We start from the raw sequence: 17,787 nt of genomic DNA, 5'->3' as shown, positions 1-17,787 counted from the left end.
TGTAAAAACAGGCTGTGCGTTGAGATTGGCCAACTGAGGCAGGTCCTCACGCATATAGCGGACGCGATGGACTGCCAATTCCCACCACCACCAAAGGGACAGACAGCCTCCTCATCATCAGCGAGTTCCAGGCAGACAAGCCCCCTCCGGCGATCCATGCGCACCACTCAGCGCACATCATCCCAACCTCCAAATGGTGGTGGTGGCAATGGCAATTAGGGACAGCAGGGTCTAGCTGGCACATGTGCAGCAGGCCACCAACATTGTGCAAGGCACACATGGGGTTGTTGTGGGAGGAGGGGGGAAAGGGTGTTTTGGGATTGTTGTGGGTGGAGCGGGGAAATGGTGTTTTGGGAGTGTTGTGGGGATAGGGGTGAAAGGGTGTTTCCGGAGTGTTGTGGGGGGAGGTGAGAAAGGGTGTTTCGGAGTGTTGTGGGGGGAGGGGGGAAAGGGTGTTTCGGGAGTGTTGTGGGGGAGGGGTGTGGGAAAGGGTGGTGGGATAGTTGGGGACATGCACTTTATCATCTCATTATACATTAATACACTGGTGACTAGTCAAAACACAGGCTTGGGCTTTGTCATTGTGTATGTGTACTTTATTGATGACAGGGTCCATTTAGTGCTCACCACAGACACCAGTGTACTAATACCCATATCCATCCTACAGACTTAAATTGTGTCTCAGAATATTTGGTTGCACACCGTGTCCCTCCTGGGCATTGCCTCTTGCATGACCACCATCCCCGTCACCTCCGTCCTCATCACCATCATCATCCTCATCAGGTGGTTGCATTTCAAGGTCAGGGGCAGTGGCACATTCCGTCTGATACACATATTGTGCAGCATGACACATGCCATGATGATCTTGGCCACCTTCTCATGGCCGTACAGGAGAGCCCCACCCGACCTGCTTATGCACCTGAACCGTGTCTTCAAAAGGCCAAAAGTCTGCTCAATCACGACGCGGGTACGGGTACGGGTATGTGCACGATTGTAGTCCTCTTCGTGCCTGTTCTGTGGGTTCCGTACAGGGGTAAGGAGCCACCTCTTCAGGGGTTAGCCGGCATCACCTCAAGAGCGGCCTGTACATATCACACAAATCGACTTTGCATTGTGATTGAAATCCACGATTACCAGCATGCATGCAGACGATCTGTGTGACTGCAATGTGCAAAGGTGAGCTCGACCCTGCAAGTGGACATGCCCGATTCATGCCTCCGACAGCAATTGACATGTCCTGGATGAGGCCAGGTTTTAGGTGTCCCTGGGCCCAGGCAAAATTGGTACCACACTGCTAGTGTACTGCCATTCCGACATCGATGTTGCCATGCTGTGAAGCATCACTTCAGTGGTGCTATACGTGCGTGGTTCAATGCTATGGCTAGGGGTGATCTCTTTGCATACATTCAAGGGCACATTGCTACATTGATGTTGTGCTGTGCTAATTCTGTATAACTATCTTGACGCCATGTTGCTTATTTGTGTATTATGTGGTGTGGCATGATGTGCAATGTGGATGTGGATGGTTGTGTGATATTTGGAAACCTGGATTGTTCTCAATGTTGTGCAACTTCAAATTGCATGTGGGTTCTTCTCAAGTACATTGTGGCCTTCCCTGATGGACATTGGCGTACATCTGTATGTCCATTTGTCCTACGGACAGCTGTCTACACCTAGTTGGAGTATGTATCTCCTCCTCACCCCCAATCACACCCAGTTGAAGTATGTATCTCCCCCCCAATCACACCCAGTTGGAGTATGTATCTCTCCCCCCCAATCACACCCATTTGGAGTATGTATCTCCCCCCATCACACTGCCATGTGCTTGCCCTGCTACTCACCAAGTAGCCACGAACGTTGTCCGGCTTGTCGCTCCATGTAGCGTGGTATGGTTGAGTTCCGCAGGGCCATTGAATCATGGGTTGATCCGGGAAATCGGCCACAACAACGTGTGATTATCTTGTTTGCGTCACATACCATTTGGACATTGATAGAGTGGAATTGCTTTCTGTTCCGGTAGACTACTTCATTGTGATGTGGGACCACCAATTCCACATGTGTACAGTCGATGGCCCCGATGCAACTTGGGATGCCTGCCAGTGAATAGAAGCCAACTTTGGTGTTTGCGTTCTTCTGGGCAGTCCGTGGCAGGAATATGTGTTCACGTGCATGCTTCAGGAGGGCATTGAGTACCTGGTTCAACGTGCGTGAGAATACTGGTTGTGAGATGCCATGCATCTGCCCCACTGTATGCTGGTAGGTGCCTGTGGCCAGGAAGTGGAGCACGGTCACCACCTTCAGTAGAGGGGGATGGCAGTTCTGATGTCTATGAGGCTCACGATGTCGTCATGTATCATGTCCACGATGATGGTGATGGTATCCCGGTCCAGATGGTACAGGGTGTGTATCTGCTCAGGGGTTAGGTTAAATGGACTGGCTCGGATCCTGGGGATTGGTGGCTGCCTCTGTGGTACTACTAGGTGCCCTGGTGGTGCGTGCTGCACCTGTCTTGCCCTCCTCCTCCTCCTCCTCCTGCGTCTCCTCTGTGCTGCCTGTTGTTGTTGCTGCTGCACTGCAATCATGTCCTCCAGCCCATGTAATGCTGCTAGTATTGGAACCATCTTGGTGTGAGAAGGGGTGTGTGAAGGGGTGTGGTGTGCTCCTTTTGTGCTGGCACAGTCTCCATTGCCTCCACCTGTGCTGATTGTTTCCACCTGTGGCAGGTGGGAACCATGCTCAGTTCTCTTAACAGGTGGTTCGCGATGCCGGTATTAGCGCCATGTCGGTAAGGGGTTTTTGGGGCTTTATCATGCCGCTATTTGCATGCCCGCATGGAATGTGATGGTGTGCTATTAGCGACATGCCGCTATTTAGGGGATGAAGGGTTGCGCGCCCGCGAACTAGCCGCTATTAGTATTCCATTACCGGTAACGTTAATCCCTTAAAGGCATGGTCTAGTAAAAAATGTTATTGTCCCTATGGGTCGGCCATGTTTTTTTAAGCCTAAGTGGCTCGATTTTAGAAAACTTTCCTATGGACCTTAGCCGAGTTTTCGTCCATTAAACGCACGCGAAAACAGGCAGCAGGGAGCCGCCATTTTGTGATAATCCTATCACTTGCCGCATCGCCCTGGCTTTTGCGGCACTAAATCAATTCCCACGCCCCTGAGCCTGACATTATCCAAACATTCATATTCCCCGCCTCTCTCCGTGACGTTACTGTGCTGCGTAGGCAAACGCCCAGTCCTCTTCTACGCAACTTCACACAGAACCCGGAAACCAACACAGACCATCTCACAACACAGCGCGCCACAATTCGGAATATGAAACTGTACTTTAAAATAAAACAGCAACACGGTACATTTGGTAAAGTACATTTATTATACATTAAATGTTTAGAGAATATTCAGCAATTGCCATATGAACTCCGAAAGCCATTTATTTTCTTTTATCTGTATCCGCAATGGTACACAGGGTGTTGCTTTTCGTTAAAAGAAGCACTTTGGAAGCACGGTGAACCGCAAGGCTGTTCCATCATCTAGGCACCAGTCCATCGTAAAGGTTGATATGTTGCTTCTAGCCACTAGTACAGCGTAAGGGCATGTGGGCCCTTGGCGATCGTGCCATAAAATTGTCAGTGTGCTCCAGTTGTTCACACGAAGCTGCAGGTGTCTCACGAAGAAACCGTCTGCCGGTGTCTCAAACCGATGACAGTAGCAGAAGGGGAGCAAATACCTGTTAAGAAAACAAAAAATTATAATTAGTCTCGCCAGCCCATCTTCATTAATATTACTCATTTTATTTATTACAGCCGATCAGAAACTATTTGCTTGCAAGGATAGTTCAATGGAGTATATTCGGCTCTAAAATCAATGCGAAAAGTAACGAAATAAATCGAGGCCAACACACAATGATAAACGACAGTTAGTCTACATGCGTGTGGAATGATATGATATATGATATGGCATTTGTAACGCGCCTATACACAATTGTTTCAAGGCGCGACGAGGCAGGTGGGGAACAAGGGCAGACAGACAACAATCCTACTAGGCCGGGTGTCTTTCTGATCGCCCATGGGGAAGGTGGCAGGGAGGTAAAAGTGCTGTACATGGTTAGTCGAATACAAGATAAATAATAGGGCCAGCTGGTGGCAAGTGCAAGTTAAATGCTGGGAGAAGGGGCTGAAGGATACAGAGACAGTCCTGTAGTGCAGGTAGGCAGTGCAGGGAAAAGTGGCTGGGCCAAGGACCGAGATCGGTGAGACCAGTGGACCTGCATGCCCATGTGCCCACTACGAACACGTTTTCCTTGCTTTTCCTAGCTCTTCATTCATTCATTTATTCATGCATCCATTCATTAAATCTTCATTCCGGTATAAAAGCGTCTAAAGATTTACTCACATTATATTTGAAATTTCGCTTGTGTCTCTTCGTAATGCAGTCTGTAAAACAGACCGTGCTCTTGACAATGATTTTTCGTATACTGAACTAAAATGAAACTCGGTCTAGTTTCTGAATTTTCTGCCTTATCGTTTCTTACGTTATTGCGCACCCCCTTCAAATGTAGTTCTTTCAGCATGGTCCCTGTCTCAAGGTCAAAAAATAATAGACCCTTATACGTCCAGTGCGACTTGTGGGCCTCTTCAGGGCGCGAGCTGAAAATCAAAGCCGCTGTCCTTCGCATTCTTTATTTGCAACATCACGTAGTAAAGGCATCTGTGAGAACTTGAAGTTTAGGATCCCTCTATGTAGTGCGCCTCAATGTGCAAATGCGAACTGGCTTCTCTCCCAAATGCCACGGCCCGCTTGGCGCGTTCTAAGGCCCCCAATTTTGTCCCCGTTGTCTGCGAGCTTTGCAGCCCAAATGGAGACATTTAATTTTTGGCGGAAGGTCAGGGAAAGTATAAAGTACCACAGGAGTTCAGTTAAAAGTGAGATTCATTGTTTGTTTGTTTGTTTTATTATTTGCAATACGCAAGCCTCCCCTCCGTTAACAGTGCGCAATAGTGCACAGCATTTACATTTACATGAGATGAGACATGAGAAAAATATATGCATACACAAATATGAGGTAAATAGAAAGAATTCAAAGATGACACCCAGCTTGTTCGCCACCCATGATGGTGAAGGTAGGGGTTAGGGTTACAGGTACATTGTACAATAACATTTATTTACAAAAAGACAATCGTATTGCGATTATTTAAACCGGGATTTGTACTTCACAACCAGCTGTGCTTCAGGTGGGCATGGCACAGTTGCAATGTTCGGTGGCAATGGATCACTGCTCTGCACAGAAACGTCCAAAATTCCATATCTGTGCTTCTCTAACACAGCAACAATAAGGCCTTTCACAAAGTCAAACTGCATTTCATCATAGACTGGTTTGATCACCCATTGCTTACTTGGTTTTGAAAACACCTTAGTGTAGCGAGGCATCCTTACTTTACCCCTAGTCCTAGATTGTTCACGTCCGACATTGCTGTTATGGGCCAAGACCGCTTGTAGAGTGCGATGTTTCATGCCCCGAAAGCTAAAATGCAAGCGCTTTGGCCTGTACTTTAGGCACATATTGTGGAACACCTCCAAATCTCCTGTGTGACAGAATTCTGTCAGTCCTCTCAAATCTCTTGATAGAGTTTTGTCGAAAACAATCTTCTCAATGGCTTTGTGTGTCGGTGAAGATGGAATCAACCACTTCTTCTTCCGTGCCTCCTCTGGGGACAAAGGGCCATGTTCACATTGGTGGAAATGTTGATTTGCTCTCCAGCGGTGAACGTTGGTACAGTGGTGCATCAGTGACCGCCATTTTTCAAGTAGTATTTCCACTGACCCTTCACAAGTTTTTGAGCTCCACCAAAGATGGTTGGTGATAGAATGGGACCACTGCAAAATACTTTCAAAACCTTTTTTTTTCCTGCAGCCGAGATTTTCTTACTGATTGATTTAGCAAGATGCCATATGTCAAATTGATGATTAATATGTGGGAACTGCTCTCTCATTGTCTTGGCAATTGAAACGTGCCTGTCCGTGGCTATGAGGTCGATGTGCATTCCCCTTGATTGTAGATATTCCACTGATTTTATAAATCCTAGTTTCTCCATGGCCACTGAGGATGTACATTGTGTTACCTGCACGACCACCGAACTCACAATTTTCTTACTATCCATGTCCTGAAAGTGATAGGTGCAGTACTTGCCAGTAAATCCAGGGCTGTCGCACTGTACATCGCTGGCTAGCCTGAAACGTTTCCCTTCGAATGTACTTACTACAGACAATTGTTCAATTTTCCAAGCATCACTAATGGCCGGAAACAGATAATCACGTTGGTATATGTAGTACAGCGATTTAGAAATGAAATGGAGTCCCACAAACTGAAAGCCTCTAACTTTCTAAAACAGGAGCCACTAAAAAGGGATGCAGCTGCACACAGTAGATTGCCTGCTGGCATTTTCCCCAGCATCATTTGTGCAGACCATGAGAACCTATGATTTAATCTACAGGCGGCATTTATTTTGACGTTACTGCCTTTTATTTGACGAGTCACATTAATCAATGGCTTCCCACATACTTTCCCTCTAACGGAATGTACACATTTCAGAATACTTATAATTTTCATCAAACAACTGTCGAATGCAATGTATTTACTCTCTTTCATTAGACTGTCATCCTGCGTCAAGGTTGTTTCGGCCTGTGACGTTGCGGAGATTTCAACACATTGGAAAGTAATATCGCTGATATCAAGTTCTGATGCGTCTATGGATGCTGCGGCTGGTTCATTCTCTGTCATTTCGACAGAACACAACAATGTCGACAGGTTTTTGGGTGGCAAATTTGTGGTGGGTGTAGATTGTGTGAATTGATCTGCAACTACTTCAGAGTTATCTTCAATACATTCAATAGCATCTTTTTGTGGTGGTGCGGTCGCACTTTAGCAATGGTCCAATGCAACTTTGCTGTATTCTCCAAACACAGTTAATTCATGTTCTGGCAATTGGACATGAGCATCTCGAGCCTGAACACGCCTCGCCTCAATTAATAGTTCCTCCATAGTGTACATGGTCTGGCAAGCAACATCTCTCATTCGCTTCACTGTCTGTGTATGTATAGTTCTGACACCCACGGGTAACTGGAGGAGAGATTGGAAAAGGGATGTTCAGTTTAAACACAAGATAAAGTCTAGTCCAATAGACACATAAAATAGTCCCCAGCACAAACATTTTTTTAAAGTTATGAACTGTTTGTAACTAACCTTTTTATGTTTTTTTTTCTTTGCAACTTTTTTGACTCGACCTTCAACATCTGCACGCTGTAGCTCCGATTCGTTTCCGCATGTCCTCCCTTCCTCTTGCGCTGCAACGACTATATATTCTGTATCCGCATAGACAGCACGGAATGAGGCTCCATCGTCTCCCTGAAACATAGTACTTTCATTACTATGTATCAAAATATTGTTAGCATAAAACACAGGTGAGGACGAACACACAGTTACATCTCAATAGCCAAACACGATTTAAACATTGTGTGCAACAATCAAACGACAAGTATTCGGCCAGTGATGATCTATTTCGATGGAGCTGTCAGTATCCATACCTCTGTCTCTGCATGGACTGCCATGAATGGTTGTATTGGAGAGGAGGCATCCGCATCTCCCTGAAACACAGTACTTGCATTAGTATGGTTTTCAATATTGGAAACATAACACACACTTGGGGTCGACGGCACAGGTACATATAAAGAGATAACCACAAATGATGCATTGTCTAAAACAATCAAGGAAAATATAAGTATGCAGATTTCATCGACTTATTTCTCCGATTCCTTTACATCTGCATCATCAAAATGGGATGTTGTGATTGAGGTGGAAGCTCCGTCGTCTCCCTGAAACACAGTACTTGCATTAGTATGGTTTTCAATATTGGAAACATAACACACACTTGGGGTCGAACGCACAGGTACATATAAAGAGATAACCACAAATGATGCATTGGCTAAAAGAATCAAGGAAAATCTAAATGTGATCACATTTCATCGATTTATTTCTCCGATTTATTTACATCTGCATCATTTAAATGGGATGTTGTGATTGTAGTGGAAGCTCCGTCGTCTCCCTGAAACACAGCACTTGCGTTAATAGGGAAGAAAGTATAGCAAATGGAATCACGTTATATGATCACGCATGATGGAGCTGTCAGTATCCATAACTCGTGCTGCTGAAGAATATCTATGGATGTTGCAAATGTAGTGCGCACTTCCGAAAGCTGTTGCGCCAATTCGTATACGCATGGTCCCACTTCCACTTCCCCTGGAATTACTTGAATGTCAGGCTCCCTATCAAGTGCAGGGGTTGACGCTCCATCAACTGACTGAAACATAGTACTTGCATTAGTGAGGATTACAATAGTGAAAACATAACACACACCTGGGGTCGACAGCACAGGTACATATCAACGGCTAACCAGGAATGAAACATTGTGTAGAACAATCAAATGACAAGAATTCCAGCTCTGATGATGACGCTCAATGGAGCTGTCAGTATCCATACCTCCTGCTGGTGACGAACATCTAGAAATGTTGTAGATGTGGCGGACGCTTCAGCATCTCCCTGAAAGACAGTACTTGCATTAGTATGGATAACACTAATTATAACTGAAAACAAACACCAGTGGACGATAACTAAGGTGTATATCAATTGGAAAGCACTAACCAAACATTCGGTAAAATAATTACACGATAGAATAAAACTATTACTTGACATGCATAAAACAAGTCTGTAGCGGATTAGCCTAGTAAGATTACCTGATACGCGCTAGAAGTTGTTGATAACTGCGACCACGTTAAGGATGTAGAATGTTCTTGCTTCAGGTCCAAGGGATAGTCAAGAAGTTGTAAAGGTAAATTAATGATTGATAATGAAATGCCAATATTAAAAATAACCATGTAAGGCGACAGAATACTTGAAAAATGCTCAATACAGCACAGTTCCCTGTTCCCATATATAAACATTGCGTTTGTGGGTTATGAAATCGAAAAAATATATTGATAAATGTCATTATTCAAAAAACTATACAATCATATCAATATCGAAATTATTACAAGGGATAGAACACCTACAATATCAATCAATCCATTCGGCTACCTACACACTACCGCAAGGCCTAAAGCTAAATCCGGACACTTGACTCACCGGTGGCGGAATGTGGACAAATAGAGTGGGAATAGCGTTTTCGAGCAATTTCCGTGTTGTTCGCTGTTTATTCTTCTTTGTTACCCAAGATGTTGTGTACATGTCCAAGGAAAAGTGCCGGCTGCAGATGCGGTATCGATCACCCCTCTTGTCCTGTAAGACTTGTTGGACTCTACATTTTAGCTCATCCAGTGGATATCCGCAATGTCTGACCCATTCTCTCATTCGATCAACAGTTTTCGGGAATAGATGCATTGTAGTGCCTTCAGATTACGCATGGGTCTTCGAAGGGCAACCGCTAATCGAACAGGTAAATATCGACATTATTATACAATCTTCAAGAATAAAAATTTGATACAAAAGTAAATGAATCATACAATGATCAATGCAAGGTTTGTTTTGGTCGCAGGAACTATACCAGTTCATTATGTGCGGCTTAGTATTTGCATAAGTTGCAGAAATGTATAAATGATGTGACTAAAATCTGAACATGTGACTCGTCCCTTGGATGTTCTGTCTTGCACGAGAAGGAAACATGCTTACATTATAGACTGGACCCCCGAAGGTTGCAATTCGATGACAATAGACACAGATGAAAATAAATAGATCTATTGATAGCATAGCAATGGAAACTCAAGTCAATAGCAATGAGACCAATGAAATAGCACTATTGTGTACTCTACTCGCAAATAGATAGAAATTTAAAAATCTGCGAAATATGACTAGGATACATGGCCTTACCTTGACCAACAAACAGTTGGATTCAGCAAGCAGAGCAGTATGTTGCAGGAGAATAGATGGGTGGCCACAGGTAGCACACTGATGGGTTTGCTCTAAGCGGTCACAGAAGTTCACGGATAGCACGACGACGAGCAGATTAGCGTAGATCTCAGTGGTTGCTAGGTAGCACGTTCAGGAGTTGACTTGCAAAGCACAAAGATGATCTCATGAGACATATCAAGTGGTTTATAAAGTATTAGAAGCAGGGGTGTGTTTGTGAATGAATGACGTATGTATGTCGTGGTATTAGGGGGGCGGCCTGCTTCAAGGGGAGGCCTGGCTGGAGACACAGGGTTTGAGGAGGCCATGTGACCGATGGCCCCTTGGCGTGGGATACCTTTTGAAGTGTATATGTAGTTTGGCACCTTTCGCGCCCCTGACAGCGCGCATCCACTGGCGCGAACCACCTTTGAAAGAGTGGGTGGGATGGATGGGCCTGGGGCATGCAGATAAGGCACAGGAAGACTGCTGAATGGAGACACACTTTTGTGGATTGCAGGGGGGTGGCCTGCTTCAAGGGGAGGTCTGGCTGGAGAGACGGGGTCTGAGGAGACCATGTGACCGATGGCTCCTTGGCGTGGGATACCTTTTGAAGTGTACATGCAGTTTGGCACCTTGGCCTTTCGCGCCCCTGACAGCCCCCCATGCCAGCGCTCATCCACTGGCTCGAACCGCCTTTGATAGTATATTGTTGCTTATCAATAACAAATGCCACATACCGGAGATTCTTGTGAGCACAGACCCACACTTCAACCGGTGTATTATAGTGGTCAAGACCCTAAGGCCTGTATAATCCAATGGTAATTATTAGTATAGATATATGTGTGACTTTTATAGAGACATAACCTACTGAAAGACTTTGAACAAGTGTTATTTAGTGCATGTATTATCGAGAATATGTTATGTTAGCTTAGATAGTTAGTGACCACCCTGCTTCACAGTGACCAGACCTTCACCCATTCGGAGCACAGATGTCTGACGTCCATCCCTTGAATGGAGACACACTTGATTCATTTAAAAAATCAAAACAACCGTTGTTAAAATATATGTGGTGTTTTATTTTGTATCTTATTTTCATGACACAAAAATACAAGACTTTAAAGATTATACAGGTCAGGTTGCAGCACAGCGAGAGAAAATCCCCTGTACTGACCGCTGTCACTCGGGAATGTTTCTCTAATGGCACGAACGACACAGGCAGGTATCACTCTTCGAACGCGGTGTCCAAGCCTCCCATGGAGCCCCCATGAAAAGGAACTATAGGCCACCAGCCTGTACCACCTGTGAAAAGGAATGAAACAAACTGTTTTTAAATGACCAAGATAAGTTTAATAAATCTTTGTTGTCAATGACAATTCTTGTAACTAATGGCATTCCGCACAGACAAATGCTATCTAGACAATGCACACTATTGAACGACTTTCATGCGTTACTATGATATGAATATATCATTTTGGATATAGTAGAAGAACATGAAATAGGAGTGGCATGACAAGCAGAGTATACTTACTCGTTACTCGGATTACGAGGACGAACAGTTGCGCGAAGTTCGTGCATAAGCACCATCATTATTCTCAACACGGCCCGTGTGAGGCAGGCTGCCCTGAAGTCTGGCAGCTCGGTGATGCATTGCGGTCGTGGCTCGCCTTCCGAAATGTAGGCCAGGCATCCCGAGTTTTCTCGGCAGCAGCAGTTCTCCTCCTCGGTTGGCATTAGCTCGCACCGATTGCATGTGCACCAGGTGGAGACGCCGTCCATGGGACTAGGCCCAGGCTCTTCATCTGTTGATTCGTCCTGCCAACTGCCGTCCGAATCCCCATCGTTTTCGCGTGCTTCCCTTTCCAGTAGTTCCTCCTCGGTATACTCGGGCTCGTACATGTAGGGCATTATTGTAGCCATTGTGTGGTAAACAGAGTCAAATAATTTACCGAGATGGTACAGGTGTTCACACGGGCTACAAGCGGCGAAGGTAGCTGACCAGAGCACAGAAAGGAGTCACAAAATACTCTAAGTAACACAGAGATAGGAATGGAATCGAGAATCTGCTGCTGTGTGTTGTGAAACGGTCTGTTTATACTTATTGAGGAAAGAGGCGTCCTGCCATTTCTATGGCGACACGTCATTAGCTGAAGCGCAGCGAATGTTGACACAAGACGTGCTTTGGCGTTGGGAAATGGGCGGTACGAGTCTGCTGATGACAGGCTCAGGGGCGGGGGAATTGATTTAGTGCCGCAGAAGCAGGTCAGCCAGGGCAATGCGGCAAGTGATAGGATTATCACAAAATGGCAGCTCCCTGGTGCCTGTTTTCACGTGCGTTTAATGGACGAAAACTCGGGTAAGGTCCATAGGAAAGTTTTCTAAAATCGAGCCACTTAGGCTTAAAAAAACATGGCCGACCCGTAGGGACAATAAACATTTTTACTAGACCATGCCTTTAACGCACAACGTGTAATGAGGCCCTGTGTTTTAAAGAGGTATTGTATGTATTCTATGAGTTTTTAGGTTTGTGTTAAGGTTTGTAGGAGCAACCGTGTGCTACCTCGAGAGCTAATGTTACTTTTCAATGTAAATGTATCACTATGCAAATGACGTAACATAAATCAGTGCACAGAAAACACGGACTGCTGTTCCTCCTGGCCCTTGTCATCCTTTTCATGGGCCTGTTATTGCTGGACCCACTAGAGCTGGGTCACTGGCTAGAGGCTTTCTTTATAGGTGGGGCAGAGTCCTCATTTGGTGGGGCCTGACCCGCCTCGCCCCAGCCGCTAGCACAGGGCCTGCGCCAAACACAGATAACAGCAGCTTTGTATTTCTGTACTCCCAAGGCTCATTGCTTGGAACCATGAATGAGCAGTTACTAAGCAACAGGCTTGAACAGAAGAACCACAGAACCACAGGCTGCTGCTTTCAATGAAGAGCACTGTACCAGGTTTGTTTGGAATTTGTTAAAGTTAAAGGATTGCAATTTGAGTAATTATTTTGGTGTGCTTCAATTTAAAGAAACCAATGTCACTGGCAGTGGGAGAGTAGGGTGGTTGGGAAACCCACCATATGTACTTTTGTGGTTTAACCAGACATGTTCAGTTTAGAATTTGGGGCACCCTCTCACTGCTTGAACCACTTAAAGGCAGATCCACTGCAGGTGGGCTCTTTATAACTGCAAACAAGAAAGCCTGTGTTGATACATTTCTGAGATAATTTTACAGAATATCTAATATTCTAAATGCACACTAAAATGCAAATATAAATAATTAAAAAGAAGAGTTAAAAAAAGAAAAACAATGTGTAAATATTAAAAGGTGTACAGTTAAAGGCATGGTCTAGTAAAAATGTTTATTGTACCTACGGGTCGGCCATGTTTTTTTAAGCCTAAGTGGCTCGATTTTAGAAAACTTTCCTATGGACCTTACCCGAGTTTTCGACCATTAAATGCACGCGAAAACAGGCACCAGGGAGCCGCCATTTTGTGATAATCCTATCACTTGCCGCATCGCCTTGGCTGACCTCCTTCTGCGGCACTAAATCAATTCCCCCGCCCCTGAGCCTGTCATCAGCAGACTCGTACCGCCCATTTCCCAACGCCAAAGCATGTCTTGTGTCAACATTCGCTGCGCTTCAGCTAATGACGTGTCGCCATGGAAATGGCAGGACGCCTCTTTCCTCAATAAGTATAAACAGACCGTTTCACAACACACAGCAGCAGATTTTCGATTCCATTCCTCTCTCTGTGTCACTTAGAGTATTTTGTGACTCGTTTCTGTGCTCTGGTCAGCTACCTTCACCGCTTGTAGCCCGTGTGAAAACCTGTACCATCTCGGTAAATTATTTTACTCTGTTTACCACACAATGGCTACAATAATGCCCTACATGTACGAGCCCGAGTATACCGAGGAGGAAATACTGGAAAGGGAAGCACGCGAAAACGATGGGGATTCGGACGGCAGTTGGCAGGACGAATCAACAGATGAAGAGCCTGGACCTAGTCGCATGGACGGCGTCTCCACCTGGTGCACATGCAATCGTTGCGAGCTAATGCCAACTGAGGAGGAGAACTGCTGCTGCCGAGAAAACTCGGGATGCCTGGCCTACATTTCGGAAGGCGAGCCACGACCGCAATGCATCACCGAGCTGCCAGACTTCAGGGCAGCCTGCCTCACACGGGGCGTGTTGAGAATAATGATGGTGCTTATGCACGAACTTCGCGCAACTGTTCGTCCTCGTAATCCGAGTAACGAGTAAGTATACTCTGCTTGTCATGCCACTCCTATTTCATGTTCTTCTACTATATCCAAAATGATATATTCATATCATAGTAACGCATGAAAGTCGTTCAATAGTGTTCATTGTCTAGATAGCATTTGTCCGTGCAGAATGCCATTAGTTACAAGAATTGTCATTGACAACAAACGTTTATTAAACTTATCTTGGTCATTTAAAAACAGTTTGTTTCATTCCTTTTCACAGGTGGTACAGGCTGGTGGCTTATCGTTCCTTTACATGGTGGCTCCACGGGAGGCTTGGACACCGCGTTCGAAGAGTGATACCCGCCTGTTCCGTTCGTGCCATTAGAGAAACGTTCCCGAGTGACAGCGGTCAGTACAGGGGATTTTCTCTCGCTGTGCTGCATCCTGACCTGTATAATCTTTAAGGTCTTGTATTTTTGTGTCATGAAAATAAGATACAAAATAAAACACCACATATATTTTAACAACGGTTGTTTTGATTTTTTAAATGAATCAAGTGTGTCTCCATTCAAGGATGGACGTCAGACATCTGTGCTCCGAATGGGTGAAGGTCTGGTCGCTGTGAAGCAGGGTGGTCACTATCTATCTAAGCTAACATAACATATTCTCGATAATGCATGCACTAAATAACACTTGTTCAAAGTCTTTCAGTAGGTTATGTCTCTATAAAAGTCACACATTGTTTGTTTGTTTGTTTGTTTATTTATTTAGTATAGCGCGCAAAACCCAGAGGTAACAGGGCGCAACAGAGGTCAGGAAGATAGGATTACTTAAAAACTTGGTTACAGAATAAGATAGGCATGAGAAAAAGTGCATTGCATTTACAGTTACATTGTGTGGGATGTGCATATATACATATAATTGAGCGAAGGCTTACAAATTTACATATTAATACTGTGCGTAGGGGCATTTTGGTTGCATTTACATATTTACAAATTTAAGGCTGTGCATGGTAGTCAGGTTATAGCATTGGCATGATCAGATTAGATGGCAGGGTTAGTCGTGAGGATCATTGGCCCGCAGCCAAGTGAGGGTGTTTCGCCTGAAGCTATAGTAGGATTGGTCAGTCCTAATGTGGAGTGGGAGGGCGTTCCAGTGTTGGGCTGCCAGGACAGGGAAGCTGCTGCCGCCGGTTTTCTTTTGTCTGAAATTGGGTACCTGCAGGCAGTAGGAATTGATCGATCTGGTGGGGCGGGTGGACGTTTTTTTCTTTATTCTGGATGCGAGATAGGGGGGGGCTGCGTTGTTTAAGCATTTGTGGGTGAGTGATGCCGTTTTGAGGGAGATGCGGTCATGGATTTTAAGCCATTTGTGTTCTCTTCTTTTGTTGGAGATGTGTTCCTTAGAGGGTAGGTTGAGGGCTGTTCTGAGAGCGTTGTTTTGTAGTGTCTGTAGTTTGTTGGTTATGCATTTGTTGGCTCCTAGGTACATGGCGTTGCAATAGTCCAGTCTGGATAGTATTAGGGCGTTGGCTATGATGATGCAGCTAGCTTGGGTGAGGAAGGCTCTACTTGCCCTAATTAGCTTGCATGTGTAGGCGGTGGAGGATGCTAGTGAGTTGACTTGTTTTTTTAGTGACATGGTTGCATCAAGGTGAAAGCCTAGTGTTTTCACTGTTTTGGCCACTGTGATGGTATTTTGCCATCAATGTTGAAGGCCTTATAGTTGGAGCTGAGTTTTTTGAGATTGGTATTGGATCCGAGGAGCAGGATTTCGGTTTTCTCATCATTTAGACATAGACCGTGTGTGGCCATCCATGCCTGAATGATGAGATATATTTTGTTTACCAAGGCCGTATCTGAAGCGTAGTTGCCTGAGAGGGGTATGAGGATCTGGGTGTCATCTGCATAATTGGTATATGAGACACCCAGTCTGTCCAACTTGTCAAATAGGGGCTTGGTAAAGATGTTGTAGAGGGTGGGAGAGACGCAGGAGCCTTGGGGCACCCCACAGGTTATTTTAATGGGGTCTGCTGAGGCTAGGGTGGAGAAGACCCTCATAGTTCGGTTGTCCAGGAATGATTGGATCCAGGCTATGGCCTCTTTCGAGAAGTGGGCTGCTGAGGCCAGGTGTTCGCACAGGACTGCGTGATCCACCAGGTCAAATGCTGCCGACAGATCGAGGAGTAGTAACATGGCAGTGTTCCCTTTGTCGTTAATCTCATTGATCTGGGTTTTAAGATCGATTAAGGCTGTCTCGGTGCCGTGCTTCGGTCTGAAGCCTGATTGGTGGGTGCCTAGTAGTTTGTGAGTTTCAAGATATTGCTGAATCTGCAGGTATGCTACTCTATCTATTATCTTTAACAGGAATGGCACCGTGGTGATGGGCCTGTAATTGGTGGGAATGGCGGGGTCTAGGGTTTGCTTCTTGAGGAGAGGCAGGACCCAAGATTCTTTGAGGTTGCTTGGTATGGTGTTGGAGGAGAAGGATGCGTTGATCAGCTTGGTTATGAAGGGGGCTAGATCCCTAGCAGCATCCTTGATTATTTGGGGAGGGCAGTTGTCGCCTTTGCAGTTAGATGGTTTAAGTGAGGCTATAATTTTTTCTGTTTCTGGGATAGATATTTTGGTAAATCTGAAGAGATTATGGCCTGGACGGTTGGCTGTTTTGTCGTGGTTGCTGGGAGATGCTTCATTGGTGGTGAGAGAGTCTTTTTTCAGAGCGATTTTGGTTTGGAGACTTTTGATTTTATTAGTTAGGGCGTTTTGGACGCTGGTGCACCATGCTTTATCCTTAATTATATTGTCTGGTGGGGGTATAGGGGATTCTAATTCCCTTAGTATAGCAAATAGTTCTCTGGTGTTGGAGCTCGATTTTTCGATTCTTTCATTGAATAGTTTCTTTTTTGTGAGTAGAATTTCTTTTTTGTAGTTGTTTGCACAAAGTTTGAGTTGTGATTTGTTCTCTTCTGTAGGGGAGTTGTGCCATTGGCTTTCAAGTTTCCTTTTGTGCAGTCTAAGTTCTTTCAGATGTGGGGTGAACCAGGTGTTCAGGTGGGCTTGCTGTTTGCTTTTTTGCAGTTTTAGAGGGGCAATGATGTCTAGTCCTTTTTTTATGGTATTGTTATAGTTTTCTACTAGGAGTTCTGGTTTTAGATTGTCGGGTAGAGCATTGAGGGTTGGCAGTAGTAGTGGTAGGAGGTTGTCTGGGGTTATGTTTTTTTTTGCTCTAGTGGGTAGTGGTGGTGCCATGATTTTTCCTTTGTTGACTTCTCTATTGAGAGATAAGGTGAAGTCAATGAGGTAATGGTCTGTCCAGTGCTGGGGAGTGGTTTTGGTAATGACGGTGTCGCAGTTTAGAGTGGCGATCCAGTCCAAGGTCCTACCTTTATTATGGGTGGGGGTGAGCACTCTTTGGATTAGGCCGTGTTCATCTAGCTATGGCTTGTGCTGATTTGTCGTCAGGGTTGTTTAGTCCTAGATTCAAGTCGCCTAGTAGTAATATTTGGGTGGTGTCTTTTGTGTTGTTGGCTAGGAGGCTGGATAGGTCTGCTTCGAATGAGCCAATGGGGCCGGGTGGCCTATATATTAGAAGGATGGTTAAGGTGCGACAGTTGGAAATGGGTAGTTTGGCTACTAGGA

Source organism: Ambystoma mexicanum, chromosome 1p, assembly GCF_040938575.1.
Source record: "Ambystoma mexicanum isolate Mex_15411 chromosome 1p, UKY_AmexF1_1, whole genome shotgun sequence".
Lineage (NCBI taxonomy): Eukaryota > Metazoa > Chordata > Amphibia > Caudata > Ambystomatidae > Ambystoma > Ambystoma mexicanum.
This window is presented reverse-complemented; position numbering follows the sequence as displayed.